Below are 13,641 nucleotides of genomic sequence, written 5' to 3' on the forward strand. Positions count from 1 at the left end.
ACTTCCTTCACATTTATATTCTAATTACTAGAAATAACACCCCCTATACTTTCCTCGGCATTATTGTCTCGTTATTATTGTGTATAAATCTTATGAATGTACACGAAAGATCTTCTTATCGTTCTTCGAAAATACGCAAGATAGATAGATAGATAGATAGATAGATAGATAGATGCCGATGGCACCTAACCCCCTCCCGGAAACAGCATTCTAAGTCGACTCGAAGGCGAAAGCTACCTGTTCTTTTTCTTCTAAGTAGATGTATTTAGAGTTACTGTATATACCCAAAGGTAGCATATTCAGTAACTCTAGATGTATTGAACCTCCAGCGACCACCTCCGAAAGCTTCCTGCAACTAATGTGGTTTTGCAATGCCTCCAGGGTCGGAGGCATTGTAAGCTTTCTGCACCTCGCCTTGTTTTGCTCTGCGTCCGGGATTGGCCAATCTTTGGCCAGCCGATGATGCCATGTGATGACGTCACCATGTGACGTCACGTTATGCGACGTCACAGTGACGTCACGATGACTTCACAAGCTAGGGGGTCTGTAACGTCGTGATGACGTCATAGGGTGACGTCATCAAGTGACGATGATTTTTTGCATAACTCGTGTTGACGCCGCCGGCGTGGGACGCCGACTCAGGACGCCAGTCAATTTTCGCGTTTGATGAAGCATCTACAAGCTTTCGCCTAAACAAAACTCTACGCTTTACGCACCACTTAGGCAACTCCTAAAGGAGATTGCGCGTGATTTTTACGGCGATGTTTACCTCTAACGTTCTCAGGGGGATTACTCTGGGCGGCTCGCCTCCGTATCGCCCTTGGCGGCTACAGGAGTGGAAACTGGTAGGGGAGTAGTGAAAGAGTGTGGCGGCGCTGCTGCAATAGGACGTAGAGCACTAAGAGAAACCGGACACGGCGAGACAGAGCAGCCGGAACAACAGGCGGAGTGGCGTCGACAGCAGCGCGGGACCGTACAAAACCAGAGAATGCAGCCAAAAAACCGAGTCCGAAGAAAAGCGTCGCCGTCTGCAGTCGCTCACGTTGAAGGAACAAGCCGACAGGCGCCTACAGCAGAACGCGACTATAGATTTGCTGGTAATCCGTTCCCATATGAATGTTGCCGACCCACAATTTTTCCCCCGCTCTCCTCATTTACACTTCTCTTTTTCTTAATGTTGGAGCTTTCAAGGGCTATTCCCGCCCCCCTAACCAAAAAAAATTGGCCGCGTATCTGCGTGCTTCGCTGCAAATGTCGTCTAAAGACGATAGAAGAGGCGCTGCGTGAGATATGGACGCCATCTGGCAATACGTCGGGAAACATGAGTGCTGTGTTGCGGGCTGGTAGTCCCGGCGCAGCAGCAGGCGAAGACCGGCGGTGACCAACGCGACCGGCGGGGACGCCAGCCAGCCCGAACACGCGGTTTGGCGCGAAGCGCCGAAGCAGAAGAAACGTCCGCACTGAACGAGTACTCTCCACACACTCTTTTATTTACACGTCGCCTGGGTAAAACAGGAATGCCAGAGCGGCGCCCCATGGCATTCGTACAGTGCAATACTGAACCGAAACCTAAACACAACAATGAGTTCGTGCAGAGGGCACGGAGGAAGGCAAGTTTCAGCGAAGTCGCATTTTCAGCGCAGCTAAAGAAACTAGGGTCTCTAGAATTACGTATCTATGTATTTTCTATTAAAGGAACACACCACCTAATACTTACCTAGTGATGTTGCGCCTCAGATTTGCGTAATGTTTGCTTTTTGATCAACAATGTACACAAGTATGAACCTAGTCAGCCGTTCAAGATGGCTGGCCCTTGGGCAAGTGGTTCAACTTTGGCCGGGTGGCTGAATCGAGTGCCGTGCCGACAAACAGAAAGACATACGGAAAGACAGACCAAAATTTCTGCGTTTAAGCTCCCCAAGAACAAAAAAGGAAAGAAAGACGCCTCCGCGCGTCTGCAAGGTAACACACTGCTGCCCAGAGCGATACGCGTGTTTTTCTTTTGGGTACTAGATGGTAACGCCGCATTAATGCAGTTGCCGCTACATTTAACCATACCATGCACTCTAAGGCAAAATTACCCCGAACGAGGAGTAACGGAGCCCAATAGGCCCGCAGATGAACGGTTAGACCGTCGTAGGAGCAAGCGGAGAGGGATGCGTGCCGTGTGCGATTCAGTTAGTCTGCAAAGGGATGAACGGCGCGGGAGATGCAGGCCGTGTGCATGGATACGTTCCGTGTGCAAACCGTTGTCAAGGGAGCTAATTGTCCTCCTCGCTCGGGTCAGTCTTCCATCTTGTGTTTGAGCTGGCGTGTAGCCGGTCAAGTCGCGCTCGGAGTTCGCCGATCTAGGACCTACGGCTCGCTGCCTTTGATACAGACGTATGCGTGGATGAGTGTCGTGCTGCTTTTACGTTTCGCCACACCCACGAAGTCTGGAGCTGCTCTCGACACGTCGCGACGCCGCGCTGTATATCTCCGGCGCAGTCATGGCACTGCGTTGCCACCGGCTAGGAATGGCGGCCGAGAAGACTGTAGGCCTATCGGACTCAATCTGACTCGGGGCACAAATCGGCGCTGGATTCTTTCACAAGTAAGTGGTCGCTTTTTATTCTGCCGTACCTATCGCGTGCGATGCAGTAAACTGATCGCGATTATCGGTAACGGACTCGATCGTGTTGTATTCGCAATGCCCACGAACTCTAGGTGGCGCGCCGTGCTTTTCAAAGATGGCGCCAGGAGGAGGGTCGACCCGTTTGTTAGCATAGGAACAGATAGGACGTGCGGACGTACAGACCATGCCACTTTCACCGGATGAAGTCATGAGCTGCGCTGAAATGGATATGAGACGAAAATACTTTCCCAAACCATGGAAAGTGCTAAGTACTCGCCATCTAATTATTTGCTGCGAAGTGAAAGGTTATATTTCAGCTCCGTTACCGGCATAAACGATGCTTGCGAAATCCTGTGCGTGCTACATAAACCTGTATGAACTAGAATTGACGTATGAGCTGAACGGCACTCCGAGGTAGTACGTACCGAGCCGCCTGACGGATTTGCCGCAGTAGTAGTAGCCGCCAGCGAGTAGCGCCATCGCTGCTGTGCGTGATGATTGCTTGCAAACATAAAAGTGTTCTGTGATAATACCCCTTCGTCAATTACTTGCGCAGTCGGAAACGCGGAGTTACGTCTTCAACGGAACACAAGCATTTAACATGCCATTCAGTAGCGCTTGTGTCACAGCCCTGCTGAGACCTCTAGCCGTGTGTACTTCACTCGCATGTTGCAGGTTCGATCAGCACGATCGAAACATGAATGTCGAAAAAGAATGCACACGTATGCTTCGCAACGTCGAAGAAGTTCGCCGAGAGGCGTGGATTGTGGCCGTGATTGCACGGTTCCATCGCTCTAACCATTTCGCTTCGCTGGTCGAGCTCGAGCGTGTGGCGGCATGCGGCGCTCCATAATATCCAAAATAATTGTGATACATGCAATGCACAAGAGTAACTATGCTTTTATTTTGATCTCGCTCAAGGATATTATATATTAAATACAATCAAGGACTTACGAGTTACGAGCGTGAAAGAACATTAACGCACGAGGGGACGTGAAGTGCAACTCGCTCGTCGTGAGTTAGCAGCTGGTGGTTCATCGTCGCTATCACTCTCGGTGCTTTCACAGTCTTCTACGTCCAGTGAAAAAAATCCTCGTCGTCAAGATGGCTTCTTTCAACATCACTGCTGAAAGCAATCTGAAGAATTTCCTCCGCCGAACGACTTCTACCACTCCGCGTCACCACGTTTACAATTAGAGAGACGTCTGGGCGCGGAGAACGTTTTGCCATTTTGCTCTCAGACCGGACAACAAGCAAATCGCTTGCAGTGTGCTGCCACCTATCAACAAACGTACAAAACCAAGCGGCGTAGCGGTGGCTATGAAACCCAACACACTGGCGAAGGACGGCGTGGATGAAAGCGGTCGCTCCACGAAAGGCGTCGAGCAGACGCGTCCTCGAATGATTGAAACGTCGCTCGCACGATTCGTAACAGCGCTTTGCTGACAAAGGATAGAGGCCCTATTTTAATGTATCGCCAACTTGAGATCGCTCAGTTATACAAGAGCACATCGCGAGCCCGCGCGACCTCCCCCCGCGTACAGTGTTACGGGACTCATGCACTACAAGAAACACTGACCAATTATATGCAAGTAAAACAGGGTGAGCTTCAACTGAATATGTCAGACGATAACAGTTAACTTACCTACGTGGCTACAGAAAGCCTCGCGAAGTGATAGTATGTGTACACTGTGGGCTAGCATTGAAAGCGCGAGTTGCCACGTATTTCACCGAAAACTTCGCGTCTCGCAAGAACGAATCAGATTTCTCGTGTCACGGAGGGCCCCGGTTTGTTCACTGATGCAGGGAACATGCAAAGTCGTAGTGTTCCTTTATTGCCAACGCGTTAACGCTGAGGCTAGCACAGCCGAACAAGGGAGTGTCTGCATAGTGCCGCCATTTTGTCGTCTACTAACCCTCCTCGAGAGGACGCTCCTGAATTCCGCTCGGTGGCGCGACAGTCTATGGGCATTGCAATATCGCGCGCACGAAATGTACCGCGAGGGCCGGCTTGGGCGTGAGCTCGCCTGTGCTTTGTGACCGCCTGGATATTGGCCGCCGTTTGTCGTCGCCTGGCCGGATGTTCGCTCACCGATGATTCACCGTGGTGATGAGCTGCAAGCTCGCGTATTAGCAATATTAGGCAGAGGCCTCGCCGCTGTTTTGCGACTCGTCCGAAACGCTGTTCCGTAGCAACGAGCTCGATTGTATAGGCACCCGGCAATGCAGTTTCCGAGATACGACGGTAGCGCCAGAAAACACAGCCTAGCGATTAGACGCAGCAAAATCGAGTGTCTATCCTCCGCATCCTCCATGGTCAGAAACGCTCCTTGACTTGAACGCGACTTGCCACCGCCTCAATGCAGTGCCTTGAAACGCGTTTGTAGCGTTTGTGCTGCCTTATGCACCGCCTGAAAAGAGCGCGTTCTAAACGCGTTTGTGCTGCATTGAAGGCAGTGGCAACATCCCTGAGGTGATTACGAACCACGGTGTAAGAAAAATAATTTAGGTGTGGACACTCCGCCCGACGGCGCGTCCACATAATGTTCGCCTCTTTCCTCCTCTCGGCCCCCATGTCGCAGCGCCTCCCACGCAACCGCGGCCGGCGCATGTACTATAGAAGACGAGCTGCGTGCGTAGCGTCCGTAACGGCGTTGCGCACGTGAGAAGTCAGCGAGCAGAAAGACTGCTCACGCGCTCTAAGCAAGACGCCGCGCTTTTACGTACGCAACGCTGTTAGGGACGCTATGTGCGTCGGGTGCGCCGTTTACACCGTGGCCGTATGAAAACTCGCCGTAAAAAAATGCAATGAGGTGAAAAAAAAAAAAATGAAGAAAACGCGCGTTCGCCTCGTCGCAATAGGTTTCTTAAGCCCCCATGTCGCAGCGCCCCCCACGAAACTGCGGCCGGCGCATGTATTAAAGGCGAACATTATCTGGACGCGCTCTCCTTCGCGGCGGGCGGAGAGTGTCCACACCTAAAGTATTTTTCTTACACCGTGTTACGAACGCACGAGGAAGCGTTCGTTGAAAGAGGCGCCCAAGAGGGAGACATTTCAGCGCGTCGATGTGTCCAGCGAGCGTTTCATTTTCTTGGTATCCCTGGCCTCCATGCCTGGCGGCTGGTGCCATCAACACTTAGGCGTTCGATAAGAGCTCCATCGCGCCCTCTGGTCAGTGCCGGGTGCCTATGCCGCGCGCTTGAAATGCACCGGCATGGGTTGGCGGGTGCTTCAGCTAGCCGACATTAGCTGCGATTCGGAACTCTGCGGAAATTGGTCGCCGTGACCTTCGGCTTCCTCGACGCTCGCTCGTAAGCAGTCCGCCGCCGTTCGAGGCGTCGACCCCGCTTTCGCTCGCTGCACATTACTAGTGCGCGCTCGAAGAATTTGGTGGAAATTGGACGCCGTTATCGTCGGCGTCCCCTTCGCTCGCTCGCTAGCAGCCTGGCGCCTTTCGTGGCGTCGGCTTCGCGTTGCGGCTGACGGGCTTGCTCGAGTTGTGCGACGCCGCTCGCAAAAAACTCGCCGGCTCGTTGGGGCACGGTGGTTGGCGGCGCCTCGGCGTGATGGCTGCGGCCCGCCGCACTTGAAGTGTTTGTTGCGCTGTGTGGCTTGAAATGCGTCTTTGATGACGTATGACATCACGGTGAAATTATTTACATGCCATATTTTAGACGTGTGTTTTTATTTAAGCATTCGACACTATCAACCACCACATTCTTTTTATGCAGCTTCAAGCAATAGGCGTAACTGGTCCTGCACTATTATTAATAAAAAACTACCTACTCAATAGAAGCCAAGTTGTCAGTCTGTTAGGTCATAAATCTATACTTAAAGTAACAAATATAGGAGCACCTCAAGGTTCTATTCTCGGCCCACTTCTTTTCATTATTTACATAAATGATTTGCCATCTTGCCTTACCAGTTCAGAATGCTTACTGTATGCAGACGACACAACAATTGTTAACACTGATAAATGCCTCCAATCTCTGACACAGAAGCTAAATGATGACCTTTCAGGCTTGGCTGCTTGGTGTATCCATAATAAATTACAAATAAATCCCACTAAAACGAAATTCGTTGTTTTCCACTCTCACCAACGTGAACATAATTATATCCCGCCAATATTCTAAATCAATTCGCAATTGAAGCAGACGATGAGGCGACCTTCTTGGGAATAAACTGGACCGTCATTTGAAATTTCATTCGTATGTTGCATACCTGCGAAAAAAAAATGGCTTACGGCATACGTGTTCTAATTAAATCCCGCGATATATTTTCCAAACCCACATTACTTTCATTGTACCACACTTTTATTCATTCTCATATTAATTACTGCATCACATCTTGGGGCAATACCTACAGCAGTCATCTCGTCTCCCTTCAAACTATGCAAAATCACTCTATTAGAATACTTACCCACAGTCATTATCGCAGTGATGCTAAAGCACTCCTGCATGCCAACAACATCCTAACAATCGAGAACACTTTCAAATATAATCTAGGAATACTATTTTTCAAGCAAATAATAAATCAGCTTCCTTTGTTTATAATCCCTCCATCAAGTCTAGAGAATACAAACTTGACAAGGTTTGCACAAAATCACAATTTTATCTTACCTATAGTTAATACTAACTATGGCAAACAAACAGCCCACTTCACTGGAATCTATTTCTGTAATACTATACCTTCAGGAATAAAAACCTCGGAATCAATCGGCATATTAAAAAAAAGATATGAAAACTTTCCTCTCATCCATTCCATAATCTGGATAGTTTTGGTCACTTCTATTACTCCCGCTCCCTTTCGTTCCTTCTCACAACCTAATGTTAACGCAGCATCGCATCATCATCCTACATTGCTGATATCAGATGTCGCTGTTTAGTTTTCTTTTTCGTAGTTTATTTTTTAACATTTTTCACCATGGTAATTATCTGAAAACTGTTTATGAGAGTTGAATTACCTCTATTTTTTATGTTGTCTAATTTCAGTTTTTGTTGCTACTTTCTGCTAATGATTTTCTTCAGTAGAACTCCTTTTTTCTTTTTTACCTGCGATGTATTTTATTACCTGTTTTCTGCACCACCGTTTGCTGCACCAATTAATTGTTTCTATATTCACTACTGTAGGAGGTCCCGATTCAGTCTCTGACTATGGGACCTGCTTCTGTATACACAAATTTTGTAATTGATTCGATAACTAAATAAAACGATTTCTGATTCTGATTTCACCTTGCACATATTTGTCATGTACGTGCGTCTTCATCCCTTCTGTGACGTGTCGCAGAATATTTGCAATATTTTTGTGCTTCGCAGGGGTGAAATTATTTGCGTGCCATGTTTTAGACGTGTTTTTGTTCACATTGCACGTATTTGCCCAGTTCGTGCGTCTTCACCCTCGCTGTCACGTGACTAAATATTTGCAATATTTTTGTGCTTTGCAGGATGCAGCCGTTGCCCACGACGAGCAGAATGCTGTGTGCCCTGGCGCCTACAACGCCTGCCATCTATCGCTTCCGTTGGAGCAGCTTCACAGAAAGGACTGTACGAGATATGACAACGCGGCTGAACATGTATTGGACATTTTGTAAGGAATTCAATGGAAGAAAGCAGAAACTTCATATGTATAGAAAAAATAAAACGTTTCATTGTCTCACTTTTGTCTTTCGTTGTCGCATTGAATGCGAAAGCAGTGACATACGCATGACTAAATATTCTTTTGCGTGTTCTTTTCCGCGGCATTTGTTGGTCACCGCGGAAAGAAACACGCGAAAAAAGTATTAAGTCTTGCGGAGAGTAACTGTAGAAAATCATCCCTGGGATAAAAAGTTCATCCGAATGGAGCGTTTGAGTGGACCGACCGTTGGTCCTTGCGAGGTGCAACTGCGAGGACTAATGGTTGCCCGGTAAGGTGTAAATGTGAGGACCAAATGTTAGTCCATTGAGGTGTCTGTGGGGACTAACAGTTACCCGGTAAGGTGTAAATGTGAGGACTAAATGTTAGTCTATTGTGGGGACTAACTGTTAGACCCGGTGCCGTTAGTCCTTAAAGGGATTAATGGTTGTGGCAGCCCCATTAGTCCCCAAAAGGACGAACCACACACCCTTTTAACACCCTTTTGCCTTAGAGTGTGCAAGCTATAGTATAGTATAAATAACAGCTAATGCCAGCTACTGTTTACTAAATGATGACTAACATTGTGAGCAAAACAGTGCGTAAAGGGGTAAGATGAAGAACAGGGATGAGAAAACGCGCTTACATGTCTTACGTCCTTGGGCGTTATTCCCCTTGTATGTAACGAATAGCCCAACTCCTCAATCTGTGACTAATATTGGCTTGTGTCGGCTGAACAATGAATAATCTCGGCTGGTGCTGCAGAATGTAGGCTACAGTGTTGCCACGGGCACTCACTACGGTGAGGAGGCCTGTCCCTTTAACAACTGTGCTATAGTACCGGAGCAACACTTATCATACAAGTGAGGCATGCGAACCGTATGACAACGTGGCAAATTTTAGGCTTGAGTGTTTGCACGTGTCACTTGTGCGCATGCAACATACAGTTCGGTCAAAGCACGTTTATACATTAAAACTGCAACATTGATTGTAGGCGGGCCAGTTGGTACACACTGAGCGTGAAAAACGGCTCGCCGAGACGGGACAACGACAACGTTGTTAGTCAGCGATGTGTTTGTGTGCTTCTTCTTGTTGTCCCGTCTTGGCGCGTTGTCTTTCACGCTCGCTATAGACTATTTAACGGATGGGTTTCGGTGCCACCACACTGGGCTGAGCCTTGCCGTTTTGTATCTTGAACAACAAAACGAACAGCTCCCTGGTGGGCGTATACGCATGAAAGCGATGGGGTTGGGGCGTTCGGCGTTTCCTGACCTTATCAATTCACGTCACGAGATACAAAAATTAGAAAACATCAGTTTAACAGCCCAAGGTGGCGGCGCCCTTATGTCTTGGGTAAAATAGTCTGTATATTATAATTGTTTTAACAGCGGAGCTGTTCAAGCTTTTCGTTTGTCCGTATCGCGTAGACCAGGAACGCGCGTTGCCTAGCAACCACTTCGCACAGCTGTGCCTCGCTTCGCATAGAAAGAGAACCACATGATTGCGTTGCTATGGGCGTGAGAACGAGAAAATGATGGAGAGAAAGAGAAAGAAAGAAAGAAACACAGCGAAAGAGAAAGGAACACAGAGAAAGACAGACAAGGAAATAAAGAGAAAGAAATATAGAGAGAGAGACAAAGAAAGAGATAGCATTGCCCTGTATGGCACAGTTTAGCAAGGGGTTGGGAAAGGGAAGTCAGGGTGAAAAAGAGGGAAAGGAGGAGGCGAGAGGGTGAAGCATTGCATAACCATGCATAGTATGGAATAGCAAGGGGTGAGAAAAAAATTGTAGTGGCTTAGCTCGGCTATGCCAGGATATACGTAGCGTGAGCTAAGGTTCAGCTGATTATTCTTAGCTCTCCTGGTTGTCTAGGAATAGCTTCATTATCATGCTTACTGCTGCTTCAATGACACACACATGGCGTACGCATTATGTGACACATGTATATTTAGTTTTTGATGAACGCCATTTCTCTATTGCTACAAAGACGGCAGCGTGTCACTATACTGACCACCGAGCCGTCATTGTAGCAATAGAGAAATGCAGTTGAGAAAAAAATAAATATTCATGTGTCACATAATGCGTACACCATGTGTGTGTCATTGAAGCAGCAGTAAGCATGATAATGAAGCTATTCCTCTCCAACGCAGCGCCGGGGTTAGGGCCACAGAGACGGAAGCGTCTCTATGACCATAGAGTTTCCTAAAAGTAAGTAGAGGGGACTCTGGAGCTGCGATCGTTCAGCCACCATGGGAATGATGGGTAGTACACGGATTTGCCTAGTCTTCGTACTTGCGGGCTTCGAGCGCACTTGTGGCTTTGTTTATTGCTGTGTTTTGGTTTTCTTTCGCATAAAAGAATAGATCGTTGTGAACTTCCTGACCAGATTTGAATTGGTGAGCCTAAAGAAGTTAAAGTGGTGAAGTGGAACTGCTGACTTTTTGCTGAGCTTCGTTTTGCGACAACGCGGATGCAGGCGACGCGGAGCCAAACGGAGCCGAAAGAACGACGTTTAGACAAATCCGTGTACTACCCATCATTCCCATGCTGGCTGAAGCGCCATGCGTTGCAGCTCCCATAGACACTATAGCGCCAGAGGTCCCTCTAGTAAGTATTGTAGGGAACTTTATGTCTATGACAGCGTCTCGTGCCCGGTCCCAACGCCCGGCGCAGCGCCGGCGTTGGGACTGGACAACGCTGCCAATGATATTACATCACTCCTCTGGAATGCGCAGATCAGCGAGGCGCGCGCGGCGGCTCCGGTGCACCAGCTGTGCGTCGTCTGACGTCACTGCTTCTCGCGCATGCGCAGCACGGCTCTTGTGCATGAGAAACCGCTCCGGCTCGGCCAGTGTAGCTAACGCTACAAAATAAGTGAGGGTGAGGATGAGCGAAATCAGAGGGGTATGGCCACGGGCTCCGCTGCTTCCTCAGTCTTCGCGCCCATGGGGAACCCAAACTCAAGTTTGCGGCGCGACGACAGCGCCGCGCTGCGGCTCTGTCGGAAAGCTCTGTAGTGCACGCGCGGCCGACTCAGCCCCTTTCACGGTAGCGCTAGCGCACGTGCGCACGCGTTCTTCTGTCAGTGCGGGTAACTGGGGGGCCGTCAGCTCGGCACGTTGAACCGAGAAGCTTGCTGTGCGAAGCTGCCCATTTCCGCGATGGCAGAAGCGACCCTGCGGAAGCGCAAGCAAGTTTCGAAGTATTGCGGTTTAGTGGCCTGCCACAACAGTGCAGACAACACCAAGGCACACGATTCACGTGTGAAACTGTATCGGTTCCCGGGCGTGTCGCACGCGAAATAAAGGCGGAAACCGTGGATAGCTGACAGCGCTGTCTCCCCTTCTATTTTGGCTGTCTGAGTTCATCGCTTTCGTTTGTTTCGACTACCTGAATCGGTAAGTAACGCGGAGCATGCACGCAGCGACTACAGTAATGATTACTCGCTGTCTTCTCGCATTGTGAAAGTCCAGTTACGGTTGTAGGTGAAGCAGGCCCGTAGCCAGGGGGGGGGGGGGGCTAGGCCCCCCCCCCTTCTGAAATTTTGGTGAAGTATGTGATTTTACCAAAAATAAATAACAAAAATAGGTGTTTTTCTCAAAAAGTCAAGGCAAGTGCCCCCCCCCCCCCCCAGAAAAAAATTCCTGGCTATGGGCCTGAGGTGAAGCAACTTTGTATTTTGATTTCTCCATGTTCGTGAGACCTACCCGTCGTTGTTGAACGTTCACACTCGCGTTATACCGTTAGCGTTGCGCGGTTGGGTGAATTCAACTGAACTCGGCACATTGTCAGAAGTTTTGCGCCTGCAATTCACGCATCGGGAAGGCTGCTTTATCACGCCGAAACGGACGTCTGTGCACTTTCAGCAAGCTTTGACATCGTTCTGCAGGTCTGCTTTGTTTTTGTCACTTTATTAGGGTGATATATATTTAAGCCGCTAAATATAACTGGCACTTAATACATGCTTTGCAATTGCAACCTTGAAGTAACCACCTTCTGACTGTGTGCAATTTTCTAGCCGCGTTCGCGCAGCCGGTTTTATACGCCTGTCAAGTCGATATCATAAAAAGAGACTGCAAGAATGACGCGAGATCCGAAAAAACGAGGCGAGCAGTTCATCTTGCTTCACAGTGGTTAAAGCTCAGCTAGCTGCCTCGCGTCTTAATAGGCGGGTGATTCTCCAGCGGCACGGAGGACTTGACTCTAACCTTGTCAGGAAACAGTGCCATGGCCGTATAATTTTTTTTTTTTCGCACGCCGCAAACGTTTGCTCACGAAAATACACGGCTGCTACTGTAAGCATGCCATATCAAAACAACAATCATATGATTCGTAGTCCACACCGCAGAACATCGATAGCGTGTGCGGCTTCATGTCGGAGTGCATGTGGACCATTAATCGTCTTTAACATGACAGAATGAGACTTACCTCGAGGTATACGTCCTACACGGTGTAATCGCGACTTGGGAAATGCATTTCGCTTTGAGTCGGGCGTCGTTGTCGTCGATCGTCTGCTCTTCACCGTTAACGTGATTGACGAGCCTTCTCCTTTTATCAAGTTCGCTTTTCGGAAGTGCCAGTCAAGCTTGAAGATCCTTTTGAAGCCACACTGCAAGCGGTACATTGTCAGGCGCCGCAAGTGCACCGCGAGAGCTCTGCACCTGCACAGAAGCGAGCGGCAACGCGGCGGAGAGAAGGGAAAACGCGCGCTGCTTACACTCCAGTTTTTATTTTTCTGCCAGAGGTGGCGCTGCCTGTAAAGAGCAGCAGCGCCGCTAAGCGTTGCTTGGGAAGCCTATAGTGCGTAGCTGCCTCAATTTCATTCATTCATTCATTCATTCATTCATTCATTCATTCATTCATTCATTCATTCATTCATTCATTCATTCATCGCAATTACTGTGTGCTTATTTTGGTAGAACCTACCTTTTGCTTTTTGAGCAATACGTAGCAAACGCTGAAACGGCACCATTTCAGGCATTTTGATTGTGTTGCAGTCGTTTGGTTAAAGGATACAATGCAAACTTAGTTTCTTTTTTTACAGTACCTTTTATTGTTTATGTTATGAGTTAAGCTATTTGGATAGGCAGACAACTCTGCTGTGTAGCCAGATCGTGCACGAAGGCTTTTCGGGATGACGTATGCTAGACGCGCCCTGATTAATTTGGCTCCATTGAGAAATCCTCCCTGCTGGTGCGTATGAACTCGTCACGTCATGGGACGGCTGCATGCTCTCCCATAGTAGACTATATTGAACCTCCTTGAGTGCATCGTGCTGTAATATCGACAGCCATTTTTTATGAACACACGTTATACTCGCGGACAGCCTTTCTTAGCAATGAAAAGAAAGCTACGGAGGCGGAGCTTCTGCACAAGTACTCCTACGCGAAGTACTGCGGTGTGGCGCGCGTT

This window comes from Rhipicephalus sanguineus, chromosome 3 (assembly GCF_013339695.2).
Source record: "Rhipicephalus sanguineus isolate Rsan-2018 chromosome 3, BIME_Rsan_1.4, whole genome shotgun sequence".
NCBI lineage: Eukaryota > Metazoa > Arthropoda > Arachnida > Ixodida > Ixodidae > Rhipicephalus > Rhipicephalus sanguineus.